Source organism: Falco cherrug, chromosome 5 (assembly GCF_023634085.1).
Source record: "Falco cherrug isolate bFalChe1 chromosome 5, bFalChe1.pri, whole genome shotgun sequence".
NCBI classification, from domain to species: Eukaryota; Metazoa; Chordata; class Aves; order Falconiformes; family Falconidae; genus Falco; species Falco cherrug.
In genome coordinates this window covers 5,914,449-5,936,187 of record NC_073701.1, presented here as the reverse complement: position 1 = coordinate 5,936,187, position 21,739 = coordinate 5,914,449, and the positions used below count along the sequence as shown (strand labels likewise).

General features: G+C 47.5%; 1 protein-coding gene and 1 long non-coding RNA gene across 3 annotated transcripts in view; one reads left to right on the top strand and one right to left on the bottom strand.

Moving 5' to 3' along the window:
* ZBTB20 (zinc finger and BTB domain containing 20) overlaps positions 1-3,526 on the bottom strand; it is a 519,668-nt gene extending 516,142 nt beyond the window's left edge. Inside the window, exon 1 of the mRNA XM_055712470.1 lies at positions 3,456-3,526. The gene's annotated coding sequence lies outside the window, so the exon portion shown is untranslated. The remainder of the gene's footprint in view (positions 1-3,455) is intronic.
* LOC129736238 (uncharacterized) lies at positions 1,805-13,560 on the top strand. Of its 2 annotated transcripts, none has more exons than XR_008732544.1 (2): positions 1,805-2,716; positions 11,030-13,560. It is a non-coding gene; the product is annotated as an uncharacterized LOC129736238 (long non-coding RNA). The 2 variants fall into 2 exon arrangements; XR_008732542.1 differs by lacking the exon at positions 1,805-2,716 and adding an exon at positions 4,057-10,740.
* The last annotated feature ends 8,179 nt before the right edge of the window (positions 13,561-21,739 follow it).

Below are 21,739 nucleotides of genomic sequence, written 5' to 3'. Positions count from 1 at the left end.
AAATTTCAAACAAAATATTTTCCAGGATACTCAGTTAGAGCAGTGACAAACCACACTGTTTGAGGTAACAGATCACACGGTATGACACAGCATCTTTTTTTTTTTTTAATCTGCCTGCATATCTAGTCACTAATTTACCCAATAAATTAATTCCACAAGTGGCTCTCCGAGTCATCAGTTTGAATTATCAAGTTTCTGCTGTATTTCCAAAACAATGCCAGGCATGCCTGTGCGTAGGAGGGATGGGACAATGAAGCCAATAGGTGCAGCTGTGGCCTGGGAGGCAGAAGGTCTCTTCAAACTCTGTCACTGACTGCTCTTTGAGATTGGGAAGTCATTTCAGCGCTGTTTAATTCAGGGTCTTTCTAGCATGTATTATTTTACCAATGATGTCACTCCCCAAATACTTGGAAGGCAAAAATGAGCCCTCATAAACTTAATGAAATTTTATTTTCCCCTGAATATCAGAACAGGGGTGGGCAGGAGGGTGTGTGCATGCTGGTCTGTTTGGATTTCATGCTCTTCCCCGTGTGTAAAATGGAAAAAATTTCAACTGTCACAATGCATCTTTCTGCAAGTACAGGTGAAAGACAACCTCTGTAAATGCAGACTACTGAATGAGCTAGCTGGTATCTTATACATCTGGCATCGCTGCCATGCAGGATCTGAACTGCTCTCCTCTTCAGTCTGAACGTTAGCAACCCTGATTTTAAAGCAGGGGGCTTAGGATTCCATTCCAAACATTACAATGTAGTAACAGCAACCATGAAATCCTCGGCCAGGAGAATTTTTGGTTTTGTTTGTGATTTTTGTTTGGGGTTTTTCTGTGCTAACACAACAAACATGCTAGGCTTTAAGACTTACAAACCATTTAATTTTGGAAGACACAAGGCATCCATATCTTTAACAACTGACAAGTCCCTGATTCTACATGCTATCAGAAAGTTTTCTTCTGCTAGGAATGAGGATTTAAAAAAAAAAAAAAAAAAACACCTACAGGTTAAATGATGAGATTTAAAATAATGCTAAAATCTTCTGTAATGTTCTTCCTGCATTACAAATGGACTATTAAATCAGTGAAGTGCCAATCAAATGCTTTTGTACTTTGAAAGAAAGGTTTAAATAACAAAAGCAGTTTTTCAGGCCTCTCTCTCCCTCGGTAGTCAGTGTCACCTATGCACTAATTACAACATATTTACTCTCTTTTCTAGTAAGATCACAATTGAATAGATTTTTCAGAACATGATTTTTAAGAAAAGTTGCAATCAGAGCCTCATGGATTCTGGCTCTTACTAATCCAGCCTGTCTAAGAAAAATACAATGTTGTGCAGTAAACTTCAAGATATATGACAGGATTGAATAATAACAGCTCTGAATTCAGTCTCCAGCTTTAAAAATCAACTCGCTGCATGACCTCAGGTGAACCATTAATTAACTAGGGCCAAATCCTCTGTGGACTAAACACAATGGAACTAGCCAGTTTGTACAAGCCAAAGATCTGGCCCCAAGTTTCCAGAAGTTTTGATTTGGGCTAGCCAAATACTGGAATTTTCGTCTGATGAAAAAATGTTCAGTTATGTTTCAGGGTAAGAAGTAAAGCTCTCATCCTTTGTGGAATAAAAATTCCAAGCAATTCCTTTAAAGGGGGGGAGGAAAAAACTAAAAAAAACAAAACAAGAAAAGGGGGGGGGGGGAAGGTGGATATCTCTCAGGGGAAGATTTTTGTAATTGTGCTTTCTCCCTGTAAAGCAGAATGTGGAACTGACAGAAGTCTTCAAGGCAGGTAGCCATAAACCATCACTTTATTTTTCTGGTCAGAAAAATCTTAACTTTTTTTCCAGTAAAACTGGAACTTCCCTGCAGAAAACTGCAACTTCACAAATACCACATTTTCCACTGGGGTGGGAAGGATCCTCCCAATCAGCCCTAATAGCGTATACTCATAGCATCTACTTGAAGACAGACTAGCCGCTAAAAGAGCTCTGGGCTCTGAGGGGTGGTTTGCTTGCTGGTTTGTTTGGTTTTTGGTTTTTTGTGTGTGCAGGAGAAGTATGACACTACTTTCCTATCGTAATTTTTGTCTTGAGTTGGTCTTTCTTACAAAGCACAGTAAGATTCACAGATGTTAAATGATTCTGCAATTCTGTAACACTAGCCCCATAATTTCAAAGACACAATTTCTATGTCAGAGTCCATCCCAGGCACTGAGAAAAACCCAAAAAGCTATTTGGATTTCAGGACAGTTATACAGTTGTAAATAACCACAGGTTTTATAGAGATACTTTTTTCTCCTAAATTAATTACTTTGATGTGAGAACCTTGCTTTCAGGCTTTGGTTATGAGTTCATTTCACTAAGCCACGACTCTTACAAATTTCTTGCAATTTCTCGTTTGACATTCAGGACCGACAAGACGGCATTTAAGCTGAAAAATAAAAGATTTCCTCGGCTGCAAAAGAAAGCAGAGTCTGGACAGCTGGCAGTAAGGCAGCCCATTTTCCAGTTCTCTCGCTGCAGCGGCTAGGAAATTCATTTTACCTCTGTACTCCGATTTATAAATGCGAGCGCACTCCCCGTTGACAGGGCTAAAGAAGCCTGGGTACGAGACCCTGCCATCTTGGCACGAACAGCCGCCTGGCAGCGGAAAGCCAAGCGACTGGCCACTCTGAGAGCCACCCCTGGACCCGCGATATAAACTATCCCGACAGATCGCTCAGGTACAGACGCGCCGCCAACCTCGGCGAGGACCAACGCGCATATTCGCTCCATGAGCCCCAAGCGCCGGCACCAAAAACCAGCGGAGCTCATCGGAGCTCATCGGTGCCGGAGGACGATCGACCCCTCCCCAGCCCGGCTCCCCCCCGCCGCGGCACCGGCGGCCCCAGGCACCTTGCGCACCGCTCCCCGCCCCCCCTCCCCCCCGCGGCTGCCCCCCGGCCCCGGCCCGGCCGTCGCGCCGCTCACAAAAGGGCGCTGGCAACTTTTCCCGGCGGCCCGGCCAGCGGGGGGAAGAGGAGGAGGAGCGGGGGAGGGGGGCGCGTTGGTGCCAACTCTTCCGCCGGCCGCGCGCGCCCCGAAGGGACCGGCGCTGCGGCTACGCGGGGCGGCCCCGCCGATTCGGGGAACTTTCGCGGGACAGGGAAATGCCACGGGAGAGAGCGGGGCGGTGGGTACGGGCTCTGCCTCCCCGCCCGGCCGCCGCGGGACGCGTGAGGAGAGGCGGCGCGCGCCCAGCGCCTCAGGGCGGCGGTTGGGACCTAACGGCTCGCCCTCGCGCCGGGCAAACCGCCGCGCCCCGAGAAACACGGCTCGCCCTCCCCCCCCCCCCCCCCCCCAACCCCTCCGCCGCCCGCCACCAGCCCGCCTCACGGCGCAGACCGGCCGGCCCGCCCCCCGGTAGGCGGAACGGCCGGCGGCCCCGCCCCTAACCCCCCGCTGACCCCGGAAACGCGGTACCTCTCTCATCTTCTCCCTTCCCTTCGCGCAGCAGCTCGGCACTTTCACAGGCAGCCGCCGCCGCCTCGGCGGCCCCCTCATTGGCCCCCGGCCCCCCCCGCTCCCCGCCGGGCTGTCCCCATTGGCTCACAGCCCCGCCACTCCCGGGCGGGCCTCGCCCTCGCCGCTGCCTGGGCACGCCCCGCTTCTCGCCACTCATCGCTAATTGTGTATAGGCGAAGCCGCGCTCCCCGACCCGCTACGCGCCCTTTCTATTGGAAGGAGCAAATGTCGGTCAAACAGATAGCGACTCTCATTGGCCGCAGTTTAGAACGATGGTGGCCCGCCTTCGCCGAGCTAGACCTCTGATTGGCTCTACGGAGGTGTCACACATCTCGGCAGCTGGGTGCCTATTGGCTTCCGCGAGCGCCTCCGCCCTCAAGCAAACACGTTAGGTTGCGCGCCGTTTCCCTCCCCCCCCCTACCCCCCGGTCTTCTACGCATTTCTATTTCCCGCTTTATTTATTTATTTTCTCCATAAACTTAAATGACCCCAGAGGGGCGGGGGCAAGGCGGGGCGCGCTGGGCCCAGGCGACCAATGGGAAGGAAGGAGCGGGCCGGGGCCATCAGCCGCCTGGGCCAACGGCAGCCCGGCAGACGAGCCGCGCTTGACGCGCCGCCGGCCAATGGGGCGCTGCCCTCCGCCCCCGCCCGGTGCCCGGGGCATCCCTGCCCGGGCGGGGCGGGGCGGGGGCTCCCGCGGAGGGCGGTGGGGAGGCCGGTACCGGCCGCTCGGCCGGGCCTGGGTCGGTGTGAGGCGGGCGGGGCACTGCTTGCTGCCCCGGCCCTGCCGGGTGTGGGAGGAAGGGACACGGAACCGTTTCCTTCCTCACACCGGGGCGGGGGGCACGCAGGTGCCGGGGAGGGTGATCGCCCCCGTTCCGCGCTCTCCGCGCCGTGCCTGTGCCCGAGGCGGCCTGCGGCCCTCCGCCGCGGCCCTTCCCGCATTGCCCTGGGGCGTAACGCCGGCGGCACCCGCTGCGTTGCCTTCTCGAGGTGAATCCTGGCCTCTCTGCCCGGGAGGCCGGGTGAAACCACTTTGCCGGCGGTCTCTGCCCGGGAGCGGGGACTTCTCACCTCGGCACCGGGCCCTGCGGAGCCCCCGTGTTTTTAGACCCCCTCAGGTGGCAGTGACAGCTGTTCTTACAGTGAAGGCACCATTTGGACGGGTTGGCTTTGCCACCAGGTCCGAAGCGAGCTGCCGTGGCCAGCGCTGCTGCCAGCACCACGAGGAGTCTCCTGAGGGTCCCCAGGTGTCTCCTGAGGGTCCCCAGGTGGGTTGGCAGCGCTGGGTCCTCCAGAAAGGCACCTGAGGGCAGCTGGCTGCAATGGCCTCTATCACTTCCCATCAAAGAGAAGGCCAAGACCTTAAGTTTTCTTTACCACGAATATATTTATAAAGTTTTCACCATCCTTAACAGCTCTTCTGCTTTTTTCTTTTGCCGGTGTTTCCGACTAATCCTGCATGCTTCTGTGTTCTACCAGAATGCTGTTCATCTGACCTACCTTCCTCTTTCTGCCTGCTTCCTTTTTGTTTCAGGTCAAATAAAACTCGTGCTTTATCCACATTCGTCTCTTACTATACTTCCTTTTCCTTCCTGTACAATAGGTTAGTTTAGATTTGGTGGCTATCATTCCTTTGAAGAACGCTGAGTTTCCTGATTCCTTTTTCTCTGACGCACTGCTCCTCTGTGATGCAACATCCCAACTCTCCAATTCCCTCATCCCAGCTGTCGGTTATGTTTGCCATTCTCTGTCCTTTCCTTTGCATGGATCATCCAATCTATACTTACCACCCTAACCCAAGTTGCCTCCCACATTGATATCACGAGTATTTATATCTGTCTGTTGGAACCACGTGAGGAAGAGCTCCCGTTCCCGTTGGTTTCTCCGTCTTCCGTGTCGAAGTTCGTCACCAGTGTTCTCCAGGAAACATCCCTTGTTGGGGTCCTTCCTGAACAACCAGGTCTCCCATTGCCGTCAGCTTGGGTGATTCAGTTAGCTGTTCACAGAAAGCAACTCGATCTCGTCAATTGGGTATTGTAGCAGATCCTTACCGGGAGAGTGCCCAGCTTCTTTCATCGTTCCCAGGGGCTTGCAGCAGCTCTCACTCCCTTAGCTCATTCAGTTTCAGAACTGGTATGTAATAAACAAGGCCATCTCTCTTCCTCCCCTTATCCTCCCTGAACAACTTTATATTTGTATTCCTGTCATGTGGGATACACCCCACCCCCCCAGCCCCCGTACCTCTGTTGCCCCAATTAGAACATACCCCTTATTTATTACAGTATATGGTATTTTTGGTTTTGGAGGGATTTTTGGTTTTGGTTTTCAATGTCAGGGGAGTAATTAGTAAGCAAATTACAACAGGTAGTAAAAGAAGGTAAGGCACCCCACCAGTCTCAGCTCAGTATTACAGCAATGCACTTGGATTTTAAGCACTGGCGTAATCTGGCTGCGTAGCTGCTTAAATGGAAGCGTATGCTGAGGTTCTTTGCTGAATCAAAGCTTTACTTTTCATTTCCTTGTGGCCTGTTCTGCATTTTTAAGCTGAGACGGAGTGTGAAGTAAAACACTCAGAAAAATAATTTCTCTAGGGCATATTCTGTTTGATAATGTCATACCTGGAACTTCATCTGGGCTGTCAAAACAATGGCGCATGACAGTAAAACTGAGCACGCTTCATATACATAAATCTTTCACAGTCTGTAACCAAGTATTGAGAATGAGCTGAGGCTCCTCTAGCTGAGTTATTCCACTAAATGAGAAATTATGTGACCATTAGAGAGCAGATTCCTCCCAGCTAGTAACTTGAGGTAACAACAGGTGGAGGTGGCAATGAATTTATGGATGCATAATTAAAAAGCATAGTGCAGAAGGACAGGGGATTTTAAAAAGATGCAGAGGAAGAGGTTCACCTCCTTGAACAGCATTTGTTGTCCATCCAGATCATGGGGTGGCATTTCTGGTGGGAATTGCAGCTTTATCAGAGATGCCCAGCAAGTTACTGGTGATTTCCTGACACAACAGGGAAGAGTATTTCCATCCGGCAATGATGTGGGTCTGCTTCTTTTTTAATGTCATCATTAATTATTGTGGGACAGAGAGCACACTTTTGAAATTTATGGCTAGAAATCATGCTCAAAAATGTTACAAACCTCTCAGAGGATGCAATTAGAATGTGAACTGATAGCGTTGAGGAAGTGATCCAGCCAACAACCTGGTATTTAATAGAATTGCTAAGCATGGTATAGAAACAGAAATCAACTCTAGAAACAGTTAAGGAACTTCCTCCTGAAAGAGGAATGACTGAGGATGCAGAAAGGCTACAGAAGAGGAAGCAAGAGGTCAGGCTAGATCACAAGCGAAATACAAAGCGAAGGTGAAAAGGGCAGATCTCATTCTAGGGCGTACAACCAGGAGACTTGTACGTAAAGTAAGCTCAGGGAAAAATAGTTCTTGTATACCCACTGCCAAGGAGGCCTCAGCTGGAATACTGTGGTTTCGGACACTGCATTTAGAAGAGGTTCTGAAGATCGGAGACTAAAAACTTTGAAGTGGCAATCATAAGAGTCTTAGAAAACATGGCATACAAAAAAAAGGGAAAAGGAATTAGATTCGTTTAGTCCAGAAAAGGGAAGAAAGAGGGGAAGAGTACAAAATGCTTGCATTAAGTAGAATTACTGTGGAAGAAGGTAAATTGTTCTCCACATCCACTGGGCCAAGACAAAAGGTAACAGCAGCGTTTTGGTTCAGATATTGGGAAAACCTTTTGTGGGTTCAGCACAGTAAGAGAGTCCTTGGAGGCCATAGAATCCCCGATACTGAATGCTTTTAAAAGCACAACAGTGTGGGGCCAACTGCCCTCTGGACAGTTGCCCAAGGCAGCGAAGCAGGAAGACCTTGAGCAGCACACTGCCTTGCTGGGACAGGCTGGGGAGTGCGACACTGGAAACAAAGCATCTGTGGGAGACAACCCAAAACTCCCCATGCCTTTCAGCAACAGCCAGCAGCTCCTGCTTTTCCTGAAGATGGGATACCACCGGGCAGCTCAATGGTAGCATATTGCTTCTCTAAGCCGCAGCAGTTTCCAGCTTCTGCTTTGTTTTGTCGTCAGGCTTAAGGTCAAATCAGATATAGTCAGGACGCCACTACTGGGAGGCTACCAGGCACGGGGTGTCTGGTACTGTCAAGTGTTGTCTACGCTCGTCCCTGCAAGATCTTTCAGACCCGTCCCAGCATTACATTGCTATGAGCAGGGGTTTGACTAGAGGAGTTTAACTAGAGTTAACTCCACACCTCTGTGCTGCTTGAGCTAAACTGCTCTACAGTACAATTCCTTCCAAGCTGATGGCGTTGCAAGCAAATGCCTCTATTTGGAGAGTCACCTAGGATCTTAAAAATTAGGTGTCTGGTCACACAGTAGGACCGGTAAGCTTGGAATCTTCTAAACGGCATTTCAATGTGTTGCATTTTTGTAGTCACTTTATGCATGGGAATATCAAATTCCATATAGTTGCTTACTGAATTCAAGTTTTGGGGCCTGAATTTCCCACTTTAATTGGCAGGAATGAAGAAGTAATCTCTCATCAGGCAGAGCTCATAGTGAAAGCATAAAAAGTCTTAATTTATTGCATTCTTTCAATAAGACTTCATTTCTGAGCATTTTGTGACAATCTGACCTAATACTGCACTGATTCAGACAATAGAGCTGTTCTATTGTACTTTAATGACTGGAAATGTAATTTGCTTCCTGTTTAATATTTAAGCCAGCAATAATACCAAAAAGGCTTATTGCTCCTAAGAAAAGATGAAAGGGGCATAACTCTTAAGGTTTTTTGTGTTCAAAATTTGACCTACTTTAAAAATACTAGAAACTCGTGGGAATGGTCCTCAGAATTAAAAATACCAATATAAGATTGTTGCCTGGGAATTTTAAGATACATCACTTCCAGCTCATTGAAAAGCAGAATTTCCCTCCCAAGGGAAATCCAGATAATTCAAAATTAATTTTTGTCCCGAAATACTGAATTAGCAGAGTTTTTCACAGAAAAGGAAGTTTTAAAAGAGAAAATATTCTGAACTTCAGAAATATTTAATTTGGGCTTGATGACGATCCTGAAATTTTTCAGTCTGGCTTGGCTGTAGATCAGTCTGTGCCCTAGCTGCCTGTAGTGACCCTTGCATCGCCAGGCTTGCTCTGTCATGCTCTTTGAAGAGGCCAACTCCATGGCTAGCCCACCTTGCCCACAAAGCTCTTCCGTGCGGAGCAAGGAAGACAAATTTCGGTGTAGTCTGCAGGGAAGGCAACTTGCAAAGGCTGATTGGAAGAGGATAACAGGAATGTGCATTATCTGAACCGCTACAACAGGTATGTGGTAGCCCAGATAGGGATGCAGAGCCATAGAAATGAAACACCTTAAGCAAAGAACAGGACTAAAACATCATCTTCACATGAGGTAGAACTGTGGGCTCGCCCTACCGCTTCCCCTACAGAGGCCCATTGCCTTTTCCTTTAGCATCGCTGCACATCCCATTGCACCGTTGGACAGTGTTGTGTGCTCTGCTCCACCAAGTCCTTTTCCCCAGCCCCTCACTAGACCCTTCACGGACCACAGTCCTCCTTGTTGGCCTCTTACTAGGGCTGTCTCCAGTGCAGGGCTCAGTGAGCTGAGTCCCACACCTACGTGGGGAGGAAACCCAAGATCCAAGGCTTCACAAAATCCCTCAGGGACAGAGCCATTTCTAATACTTTACACACTACAAGTAGTTAGATGTACACTGTTAAACCACTGTCATACTATCCACTTGACAGTTGGATATGCTGGTCTCCGTATAAATTTGGGGGGGGGGGGTGTGTTTTTTTTTTGGGGGGTGGATTTTGATTGATTTATTTATTTAAAGCATCCACTTGGGATGAACATTGGTAGATATATCTAAAAAAATCTGAACTCTCTCAAGTCATTCCACGGAAATAGCGGTACCTTGTCAGGCCCGACTAAAGCACTGCTAAAACTCACTCCTTCAGAAGCATCCATGAAAATACCAGGTATCACTGGAAGGAAGAGAGAGAAGAGACAAAACACTTTTGAATGTTTTGTTTCACTTGGTTTTATAAATAAGAGTGTGGCATCTTTTTTTTAAATCATGACATTTCGAACAAACAATGATGCTTTGTGTTACCCTTTAGCGAGAAAAAATGTGAACAGAATAGTTTTGGGCAATCCAGAAAGCAGCTTGGGAAGGAAGACTGCTGTGAACTATTGCCGGTTCAGTCATTTACTTGCTCCATATAGTTGGATAAGATACTTAGTCCTTATCTGTATGTCAAGGTTGTACTGCTTTAGTTGTGGCAGTTCAATAAAGCTATACAGACTCTAGTATTAACACAACTATATTGGTATTCATATACTTTTATCGGAATAATATGTTCATGTTGGGCAAATCTTACCACTGTAGTGGTACAAAGGTACGTTGTAACTGCTGGCACAGTAGGGAGTGTACTGTTATAACAAAAAGATTAAAAGATCCCATCCCTCACCAAAATACTTATACCTAGTACTAAATTGTGTGTAGACCACCTTTGGTGCCTCACTTTCCCCTGTCTATAAAAGCCTTTTAGATCTTACCTTGCAAGGACTGTCGAGCCTCAATTCCTATCTGTGACAGGGCTTTGCAAAGTCTGCATGAAAGGTGCCAAGGCTTATTTTTAGCCAGTCACAGAGCTTTTTTGAGTCTCTAAAAAGTGTTTGCAAGAGGCAGCTGTGCCCCAAAACATGCCATAGCGGAGGAGTTCCGTTGGGCTTGCTTCCTTTTTCTGTGAACATTTCACATTACATTTGACTCAGACTTTTCTGACAGCTATTTCATGACGTATTGACTGTGAAATCATCCCTGTTATTTCGTGTATTTATGTGAAATCCACTCCCCTCTTTCTCAGGGCTTCAGGGACTGGCTTCTTTCCCCTACCACCATTAGTCTGACTAGCAAAGGTTAAATCAAGGACAAAAGTCTTTCGTGTTCAAGGCAAAACTACAATAAGGGTGTTTTCCCTGCTGCCTTTTGCCTAAAATCCGAGGGAAAGAGAGAAGTCAAGAGGCTGCCATCTGTTGGGAGGAACTGTGGAGGACACCAGAGCCTCAAACCCTGGCAGCACCCGATGAGTTGGGCAATGTTGGGCTAATTGTTGGTGTAAATGACATCAGCATTTGGCCTATGATCAGTAGCTTCTCTCCGAATAATTCGGTAAGTACAAATATTAAAAATACTTGAAGTTAGACATTAACTAAATGAAATGTTTAGACAGCAATAGTAAAATGCATTTGATCAAACTTTATGGACTGAAACTCAAACAGAGTCTTATTTAGTAATAATAATGGCGATGCTGATGCAATTCCTAGTTAATCAAAAGGGAAAAAAATCAGAAGCAGCACTCTTTTGAAATTAAAGAAATATCATTTCAAGGACAACTTTGAATGTATTCACAAAAGGTGGCCTAATCCACAAATCCATTCTGATGGCTCTTTTCCCACAGGCATTCACTCTGAGCGCCAAGGCCGCTATGTTTTCTCCAGGTTTGCTGTTCATTTTGAAGCCGTGGCGCAGGGTAGAGCAGGAAGCCTGCTGTGAAGTATCTTGCAAGCCACACAGGAGTTCCAGCTGCTCAGCCCTGCATTACCTCAGTTGTCTGCTACACTGGATATGAGACTCAGAACAAAAATTAGCGGGAAAAGCCTGGATCTTCCCAAAGGATGCCAACAGAATAGGATGCACAGGAATGGGATCCTTTAGATTGTCAGACTCTAAAAGTTTACATATCTTTGTGTTTCAAACATTTAAGTAGAACACATCCTAACCCGCATCATGGACATACACCACCCCCCCACCCCCCCCCACCTGCTTTCTTCCAAGAAGTGTTCAAGCAAAGTGCAAGGACATCAAAACAGCCACCCTCACTGCTGGATGATAGCCTGTGTCCAGGGCATCCGTAAAGCTGGAAGAAAGGCAAGACCACAGAGAGGCCCCCTGGACTTCAAGTGTTGGAGCTTCCTCATCAAGCCACCTTTCCAAGCCACCTCCAACAACATGGAACTCCAGCCCGAAGCTTGTTGCTGGTGTCTAGTGAGTGGGTCACATCTGGCCTGAATTTAGCATTCACTATTTGTTAGCACTCTAAAGACTGTTTAATTTATGCACAGCCTGCGTGTGTGTGCATGTGTATATGTATGTATTAAGCAAGAGACATCTGGTCCTGTGCAGGCAAGGTTGACTGTTACCCCTGAGGCAAGAGGCCCATGGAAAGCAGGGTGGCTGGTGTTGCATTATTGCCCTTTACTTTTCTTTGACCTCCACTTGATATATTTTTCCATAACCCTAGGCGGTGAGCTCTGTGGGTGCGAACTATCTGTTTGTTTTTGTCTGTTAAATGAGGACCTCATTGTGGAATACAGCTTCTGAACACCACTACTAAACAAATAATACAATACCAACAGGCAAGGTGGCCAGTATCTGTCTTAACTGGTCCATCACCATAGGTGAGGTGGCTATTGCCTGATCCAGGGGAAGCCTGCAACGGGAGTAAAAAGTTCGCTTAAAACTGTGCCAACACGTGAAACATGTTGTAAAACGTTTGTTGTTCGTGTTGTAAAACATGAGAGCCACAACTGCTAAAAGCAAAATATACATATGGCAAGAAGCAATAACTAGCATTGCATCACACAAAGTTGACCTGCGAACCTTCTCGGAAGGACAGTGGGAAGACAACAGCAAGTATAGTCTAAAGTAATAGTGTGAGAAAATGTGGCTTCAAGGCATAGCAGAAGCACATACTAGTCATTGAAGTTGCCCTTTCAGGTGTGTTTGGTGCTGAAAACTGAATAATGCCAGCACATCAAGAGGACATCCAGGAGACTTGTAGTGTCTACACTTCCGACCCTCTAGTATTTCTTTGCCATGCAGGGAGAGGAACATGGTTTGAGTTTTTTGTGGTCCCCCCCATCCCCCAGTGTTTTTCATTGGAATTTACACTGCGGGGCAAAAAGTAGAACAAAGGAGATTTTTGCCTTGCCCACTGTATCTGATATGTGACAGTGCTTTCAGGGTTTTTATATTCACCCAGGTGCTATTGTTGTTCAAAGGAGCAACAGTCAGAGTGGTTGTAACGTGCACCATTAAGGTCAAACAAAACAGCTGCACCAGAACGAAGTTAAGAGAGGCCCTTAGCTCAAAGTAAATATGACATGAAGGGCCCAGGCTGCGATTCCTTGGGAACAGCATTCATCTTTTGCCATGAAACTGTGCTTCAGATTGCAAGTCCTTCGGGTTACTAAGGAAGCACCAAAAGCATTAGCTGAACATACCTAATGCAGTGTTGCCTGACTGCTTCTGCAGCCTCCGAGGCTTTAGCTTGGGGGGAATTACAAGTGTTCAGTTCCTCTCCAGGGGACATTAACTCTTGAACATAATGCTAGGCATTAAATTACAAAGCATATAATCATTTCACTGCTAATCAACTCATGCACATACTAGAATCCTTATTCCTCACACCTTCCCAGATCCCACAAGCTCATTTTGCCTTCTACTCAACTGTCCAGTTTGGATTGACAGTGCATGAACCCCGTCTGAGTGGTGTCAGAACAAAGATGTTTGGTGTTCTGCAAACTGAAAGTGAAAAGATTAGACAAACCTGAATATAAAAATATAACAGACAACCTAGTGTCCTCAAGGTTGTGTTTATTTCCACATTTAATTTCAGTAAAAATGTATCTTTAAGATTAGAGTCAACACAATGTCTGGTCTGCTGCACTGTCAAGATAAAAATCCAAGAGGTTTTCTAAAGGGACTGTGTCTAGCTTCCTGGGAAGTTCATAGTGATGAAGGGCCCTGGTAATTCAGAATATTGTTCAGGAGGCTGGGAGTCAGGACACACAGGTACTGCTTGTTTGTGCTATACACTTGCTGAGTTCTTGGGCAACTTATTTTCTTTCTGTCTCTTTTTCCTCAGAGAGAAAGTAGTAATAACAATGTTCCTAACATCTACACACAAAATTAAAAGCATAAAATCGAGGGGAGTAGAGGTATTACTCATATACTGTCTGCTATCGTTACTCTGTGATAATGAATGAGAAGTGCAATTAGGGCCACAGCGAACATTACGGTACTAGCAATAATGGAGTAAGATTGTACTGAGTAGTAAGGTTAGAGATCTATAAAAATGTTAAGTTTCTTACTGCCTGCAAAAATGAGCTTGTGTCTCCTTTTTCTGGACAGCTACAGCTCTTGCTGCATCTAGCGACAATGCTGAAGTGACAGGTCTCAGCCTCAGCTTGCTCCCTCATTTCTCTTCACATTAGGATATGACCTAGAGGGTTGCAGGGGCATCATGTTGCCTGATTGCTGGGTGATGTCAGCCCCAATCATCTATTACCGTGTCTCTGGGGCACCGAATCATTTCATTTTTTGTGCCCTTTCCGACAAAGAAGAACTGGAACTAAACACTTTTGCCTTTCATAGCCCCTGGCTAGAGTATCTGGTATGGAAACCAGTTATATTGAGCAAGCTGTGCTGGAACTTCACATTTTAACAAGAAGTGCTTAGAAATTATGGTGCTTGCATCCCATCTAGTGGAGGGATCAGATTAATTCATCAGCTGCTTGTTGCCGAGTCAGCGCGTACCTCTGCTGCGGCTGTAGGAGCGGCGCGATCGGCCTCGCCAGGATGCAGGCAGGCTGCACAACATGCACACGTGTGGTTGGTTCACCCTGCGCAGAATGAACTGGGTGCATTTCTTGACATAAAAAGTCTGAAAGTTTACACGGATGTCAGACAGCAGTAGTTGTATCAGAAGACCCAGTCAGACAGACGGTCTCTGGCCAGTGTGGGAGAGCTTGCCGAGGGAGCAAGCCAGCTCTGCAGCAATGTTACACCGAGAGTAATGGGGAAGTGAACAATCTGTTACTTGATCTACAACTTTTCAGGTCCCCCCTCCTGCAGCACCACCCCTCATGTAGCTGTTTTGATCTTATGTCTTCATGTCAGCTCACCAAACTGCTCACCACCACCACCACCCCCCCTTTTCCATGGCTGTGTAATCACTGGCTGAAGACATTTGCACTAGGAAGGGACAACTGGCCACTTTTAACTACAGGCAACAGCTTTGCTGCTCCAGGGCATGAACGTGAGAACCAGCTGTAATTTCCAAGTTGCTGCCAAGGATCAAAATCAATTAGCCATTTTGAGGCTAACAAACACTTTGCAATTCCTTCTGTATCTTCTTACAACCTTACAAAGGGGTCATGATCCACTTTGGAAGAACTTTCATCTACTTCACAGGCAGGATGGAAAGGGAGATGTCCCTTCTTCCTACATGGAAGAGGCTGTAAAGCCAAAACCTGTGAGGTTATCCTTCCCTGAAAGAAGGAACTGTTCACTGACAGGTCAGATAAGCAGGGCATATCACGAAAACCTCTAGAGCCAGTAGAATTCACCATCACTGTATCCATATGGACCATTTTGACTTGGACTGAGAAAAATGGAGGGTTTTTTTAAAATCAGTCTGAACATAAATCTGAGTGACTCCTTCCTGAGGACGGTTTATTCTGCCAGCCCTAAGCCTCCTTCCCCGCTGACCCCAGCAGCTACACAGTGCAGAGCTCCGTGGCTGTCGGTGGGCAGACCGCTGCTACGCCGTGCCACACGCAGGCACTTTCCCCCCTGCGCAGCACCTGGGAATCTAACACGCCAGGACAAAACAGTCCTGAACAAGGAGAGGGCTGCAGGTATCTTCTGCTCTGTTACTGGCTTGAATGGAGCCCGTCAGGCCATCTCTAAAAAAAAACCAAAACCCAAAAACCAAACCCAAAAAGTGTGTGGTCCATCTCAGTTTCACAGACAAGTTTTCCTTACAGCCGTCAGTCTTGCTGGCACGCAGAGAGTCTGTGGGCTTGGAAGAGTCCGGGTGCGAGTGGGCACACAAGTAGGTGAGCATGCTCCCGTCCTGACAGGTTATCCACTGCTGGTAAGAAATCAGACATTGCTAAGGCGATGTGTAGGACAAGCGTGCATCCAGAGAGCTTGTGGAAACCCATTTTGTAGCTCAAACACAGATTCCAGCTACGAGGATTACTCATGCATACTGGGAGTGTTAGGGTGTGGGTGTGTGGGTGTGCGTTCATTCCCCCGTGCATGTGCATGTGCGTGCATGTGCATTCATTCCCCTGCCTCTTCTTCATGCTTGGAGATCACCTGGAAGTTAAAACGCTGTTTCTCTATGCAACACCAAAAATACAATCCCTTCTCCTATCTGGCGGTGCCTCCAGCCTTTGCACACACAGACCCCAATCCCATTGTTTTCACAGTAGGAAGACGCTCTGTTGGAAGTGCACTAGATGGCAGCGTTCCTTCTGAATCATGGCTGAGCCACTGCTCCACCATGATCACCTCCCTCAGAAAGCCAGGCCCTAACAAGTGTTGACATTGTCACTCCCAGGGTAGTCTTCCAAATTCTGCGTTTCCAGCCTTTGTGTCTTTGAGATGGAAAAGCGCATCCTGCCTCCTTGAGTCCCTTCTGCTGTCACCTCTAGGAGAGCCCTCCTCATGTTCAGTTGCTCGCTGTCGCTTCTTGCTGTTGAGCTCTCAGAGCCAGTGCCGAGCCCAGCAGCTAGTTGTGTGTCTGCAGCAGAGGGGTATGGCTCGGCTGTTGCTTAATCTTATTCAGACTGAGTTTAACAGTAAATTTTACAGCAGTTTCCCCCGTACAAGCTTTGATCTGTTGTCTCTATCACTCTTCAGCATTTTTTGGAAGAGAAGGTGCTTCTTTGATATATAGATATGAACTTGGAACTTTCAGGTTAAGACATATGGCTTTCCAGTATGGAGTCAAGGATATTTTTACTCTGAGATGCTGGGGATGCCCAGAATCAGCATACCTTACCAAGGCAAAACTCTATTAACTGCAGTTTGGGAGAGGGTAAATAATTTTAATAGCCTGGTCTCATATTTGAACTTGCTCTATCCACTCAGAGGGGGATTCCTGTCTGATTCGTTAGCATTGCTCACATCTAGTGAGAAATGGAACTTCAGCCAGCACTCTTAACTGTGCAGGTCTGCCCCTTTTTGTCCTCAAAGTAAGGCTTCAACTCATTTAGCAGGTGTGCTTTTAGGAGGGAAAGCAGCTCTAAAAGGAACTGCACCCTTCATCTGATGTAGAAGGGATGATGAGGGTTGAAAGCAGCTAAGGAGAGGGAAAGAGCAAAGCAGTGCTCAAACTGTCTTGATTGACTTCTACACCTCGTAAGGCAGGAAAGTTGTAGAAGGCAATCATTTCGGAGGGAAACCTGACGGTGACGTTAAACAGATTCCAAATGGCTGAATGACAGAAATCCAGTCACCATAGTCTCTGCTGAAAAGTGGAAGGTAGAACTGATTCCCTGGTAATAAATCCCCGAGAAGCCCCAGCACTGCGCTTGCACCCATGGCTGAACACCACCTCCTGTTCAGTGCAACACCTGCACTCAGCCTGTTCTTGCAGACACTGGAGGAAGACATGGGATGTAAACCCAGCCCTCACACTGTACAATCAGCCTATAAAGACAACACAAGCATTTCCAAGACCTAAGCCAAGTCCCAGCCCCAGTGCCCACCTAAGGAAGAAAACTGAGCTGGCGTAGCCTTCACCCAGGCTCTGGGCTCAGGTTTCAGCCCAGGCATTTATGTAGAAGTAGAGGATATGGAGACATATTTTTTCCCCCTCCAAGTAAACCACCCCAAATTATAGCGTTTTCTGTTTGAACGCATCTACACAGAGCACTTTGGATGCAAACACGCCAAAACAAAAATACAAAAAACAAAAAAACCCAAAAATACCCTGCCAGCAGCCCTACACGATGCACCAGATGACCTGCCTAGACCACAACACCCAGGAGCTTGGAACCTACATCCCGAGGGTACCCCTCAGGCTTCCTGCAAACCACCATCTCCTGCAGCTGCATGCCATGGTGTCCCTTCGGTGGCCAGAAATACTAGCCCTTGTGGGGTCGTTTCTGGTGGCTAACATCGCTTGCCTCCGTAGCCAAGAGAGGGCAGCATCCTCCCTCAGCTGGGAGCTGCCGGGCCACACATCTCTCTAGGAACCGGCGCGCCTTATCAGATGGCATTTTAGAACAGACATTCATTTTAAGACTTTGTGCATCTGTTTATAGAGGTATCCACCGATTCACACCTTGGAGTTGCTGGGGACAGTTTATCACACCTATAAACAAAATCCAAGCCAATTCTGGGTGTGCCATCCCCAGCTGCCCATGCCTGCCGTTATCCCAGCAAGAAGGCGTGGCAGTCTCCTGGTAGCCAGCATCCCTCCCCAGGTGGTGGCACAGCGGGAGAGGCAACTGCATCCCTATTTCAGAGGGTATAGCTTTACACTACAAGGTGGTGGGGCTGGAGGGGAGGCAGAAGAGAAGAACAAGTGGGCAGATGCTCTACATTTTCGTTACTGGTTTTTATTCATGCATAAGTAATACCCAAACCAGACTTCAGGAAGAGCAGCCAGTAAATGGAAATAGAAGACTCCAGCATTTAGCAACTGCTTGCAGACCAGATGGGGGCCTCTGTTTCCTAGAACACCATCTCCTCCACTTATCTGCATAATCCACTGAGGTAGGTGCCTGTGGAAGCCCACACTGGTGCTCATACTGTCTGTACATCTGGCAGCCTTCAAGCACTGAACTCCTGATGAGCTCCACGGAGGTGTGGTGCAGCTGGAAAAATCCAGCCTGTGCTGCAGCAAGGGAGAAAATATACAAAAACTTTTCCCTGCTCAGGTTCCTCCTGCAACAGGTGAGAAGGCAAGAGAAAATGCAGATAGCTACTGCTGCACAGCTCCCTGGAATAAAGAAGGGGACTGACCACAGAAGGGGTCTCCATCCAGGGAACTAGCACTTACTTGTAAACTTGGGAAAAGGGAATAAGCCCATGCTGGCAGAGATTTGCCAGCAGCATTTCATTTCAGAGCTCCTGTGGTATGCTTCTTATTGGCCTAATTAACAAGCTTGAAAGACTAGGAGTCACAAGGTTCATATGTAAAACAGATGGTAGACAGGACATCAATAAAGCTCTTTTAGATTATGCTGGAAAAAAGCAGAAGCTTTTGCATGAAATAATTTCAAGCAAATGGCACTTGATTTACAGCCCTAACACGGCACATTATTTATACTGTTGCAAACCTTTAAGAATGTGAGCTTCTCACTGAAGATGAGCTTAACTACAGCAGTAGAGGAGGGTGGGTTGGATCTAGTACTTAAGAACGTTGCATCACTGTGCAAGAGAAGAAGGTCTTGCTGCCAGCTCTGCTGCTGACCTGACATATACCACTTCACCCCTGCCCTTCTGCCAGCCTGATTTAAAAATGGGAATACTGCCTTTATATAACGCTTCGAGATCCTTTTAAGCTATGCATGATTAATTATTCTTACAGACAGAGGAAAATGAAGGATTGTTCATATCCTCCAATTTTGTGAGTACTGCTATATTTAAGTCTGGAAATGCTTTCACCATTTTGATTAGAACAATTTCAATGGAAAGTCAAGCTGAACCACTGTGCACTGAGACACTCAAACACTGCACAGCTCACCGAGTCATCTCTGACTCAGAGCAGTAAACACAGGGGAGGACTTAGGCACCGAAAATACACAGGTGAGAGCCAACAGAATTGGCATTTATCACACTGTACTGGGGACACTGCCCCCCACTGTCATTAGAAACAGTGTTTAGATGGCAAATTTTAGATTAGCAGAGTTTACACCACCATGCCTGTGGCAGTAAAACCTAGACAGCTGGAGGGATCCAAACAGCCGTGAAAATATATTATAGATAGGCACATCCTAGCCACTAGACTGCACGCCTGAAGGCCAAGGACCGGTTTGTACTCGGTCTGCTGGTGCATAGCGTCACACCACCACAACCACTCACACTCCCAGCAGTAAACGAGCACTAGGATGCGAGCATGTGCTACACTTCCCATTTTATTTAATGTAACAGGCTTGGCTCTCAGCTTCACTGTCACCGTGACATTGGATGCTGGTTTGAAGCATGAAGAGAAAATCTCTCTGGGACAACTGCAGTCGCTGCGTAACAAACCCAGCGCTCAACTGGAAACCATGAAGTGAGAGTTTAGAAAAAGCTTGGTTTGATCTATTGACCAGACCTATTGAAGAAGTTACTGCTGATTGAAAGGCAGCCAGGAGCATTCAGAGCTTGGTCTCATGAGAAGCTGGGTATGAGCAGAACAGTGCTGTTTCTGCAGCCTGTGCCTGCTGGGGCCACAGAGGATGCTGGATGTGCTTTCTATTCCTGGGGGGAAAAGGCCCCATGCTCAGGTATTTGTCTTTACCTAAAGGCCCAATCATGGCTGATTTTAGCAGAAAGATAGCCAAGGCACACCACACCCAATAATTAACTTTTGTACTGATTGTGGCAATGGCCAGAGCAGAGGTCATCTGATACGCCTGTCCCCTGTGAAACACAGAGAGACGTGAGGATTTGCAGCTCTCAGACTTACTTCAGTGGGAAGCAAAGATATTTGGTGTGCTGAAAGCAAATAAGATCAGTGGTTTTCCTGTGTTTCTTAAAAGTGCTAAAGGGATCTGGTTCATTCAAGCCACAGGAAGGCACATTAATATCCGATAAGCTTTTGGCAGAGCACAGACCAGCAGTAAAACACTTGCCAGAAGGGTTGAAATGCAGAGACTTGGGACTAGGCAGATCCAGTAATAGGCTGGAGCACCTATAGTGGCAATTAGACAGAAGCGCACAGGTCTAAATGCAATTTAATACTCCTAATCTCCTTTCCCATCGTACATCCACACCGCCAGTCACCAAGACCGTAGGTCTCCTCCCTCCAGAAGTCCATAGGTCCCTTTAGCCCAGTTTCCCAAAACTGCAATGTTCACAGTGCTACTTGTACAAAGCTATGGGCAAAATAAACCCCTCCAAAGTCAAGTCCATCCCACTGCCTTTTCCACAGAGGGGATGACGAACGAGACCACCACACAACTGAATCCCTATATAGGTGACATGAACTTGCACATCATGGAGCAAGTTTAGCTTTACTTCTCTGCGTGCCTGATGGAGCACCTCTGTGCTGAGCTCCTGCCTCACCCTGACTGGAGCTGAAGAGGTCGGTATGTACCCTTAGAACCTGCGTTCCCCCAGGTCATGCACAACTACTGTGACCACAGGGCTGTTCTGCAGAGAATCCCCTTTGGATGCATTAAAGGAGAGGAATGATCACTTGCTTACTCCTTTGACAGGTGCAGCAACACACACCTGTGATCAGCAGAGGATCTGACAGCAGTGCACATGTGAGATGGGTCCTGCCCTCTGCCATAACTGATTTGTCTTCAGTAATAACAGAGGGACTGTCTTCTGTGGGGCCACGGGGGAATTGTTTGCCTCTTTTAAAGCCTCTGCCTCCCCTGGTGTCTTTTTGTTTCCTGACCAGAGACGAAGCAGCCCAGCCCTGAAGCCAAGACACCTGCAGAAGGTACCTTCTCAGCACTGAGGCAGCAGCAAGCTGGGGCCTCCACCACGTGGCATCCCTGCTGTTATCCCTTCTAGACAAGCAGATGGGCCTCGCTATGTGTAATGACTGCGTGGGCAGGGGTGAGGACTTGCTCACCCCCGCGCTTCCCATTTCCCTAGCTTTTGGCAGTTGCCTGCTGACCCCAAGCTGTGCTCTGGTTCAGTGAGCGGGTTTCTGTAGGTCTTTCCGTGCCATTTATCTCCCCTCAGACATTGCACAGGGAGCCCAAACCTAAGCCAGGAGCCTGGGCTCTACTCCAAGGGCCAGGATAGCGGGGCGCCGCAGCACCCACGTCCCTACGGGATCCCGCTCTGCACAGCGGTGAGCCACGCGGTCTGGTGACTAAAGCACAGATCTGGGCATCAATTTCTACCGCCAATTCCAATATTGACATCTTGTGTTATTAGCTAATACTTGCAGACAAAAAGGACATCAATGGTTTATTGCTTAAGCACGCTCAGCAGCGAGGGCTATTCTCCCAGTGAATACTCCCAGCATCCAACACACCAGCCCAAGGCAGCTCCCCGTTTAGTAACATTTCCTTATATACGTTTCCTTACGTTTGCTTTCACTGGCTCACCTTTCATTATAATTATGCAAGTCTGCATAAAAATAAGATCTGTTTTTTATGGAAGTTCCTCAGTTGCAAGCAGCAATGCCCCTTCTATT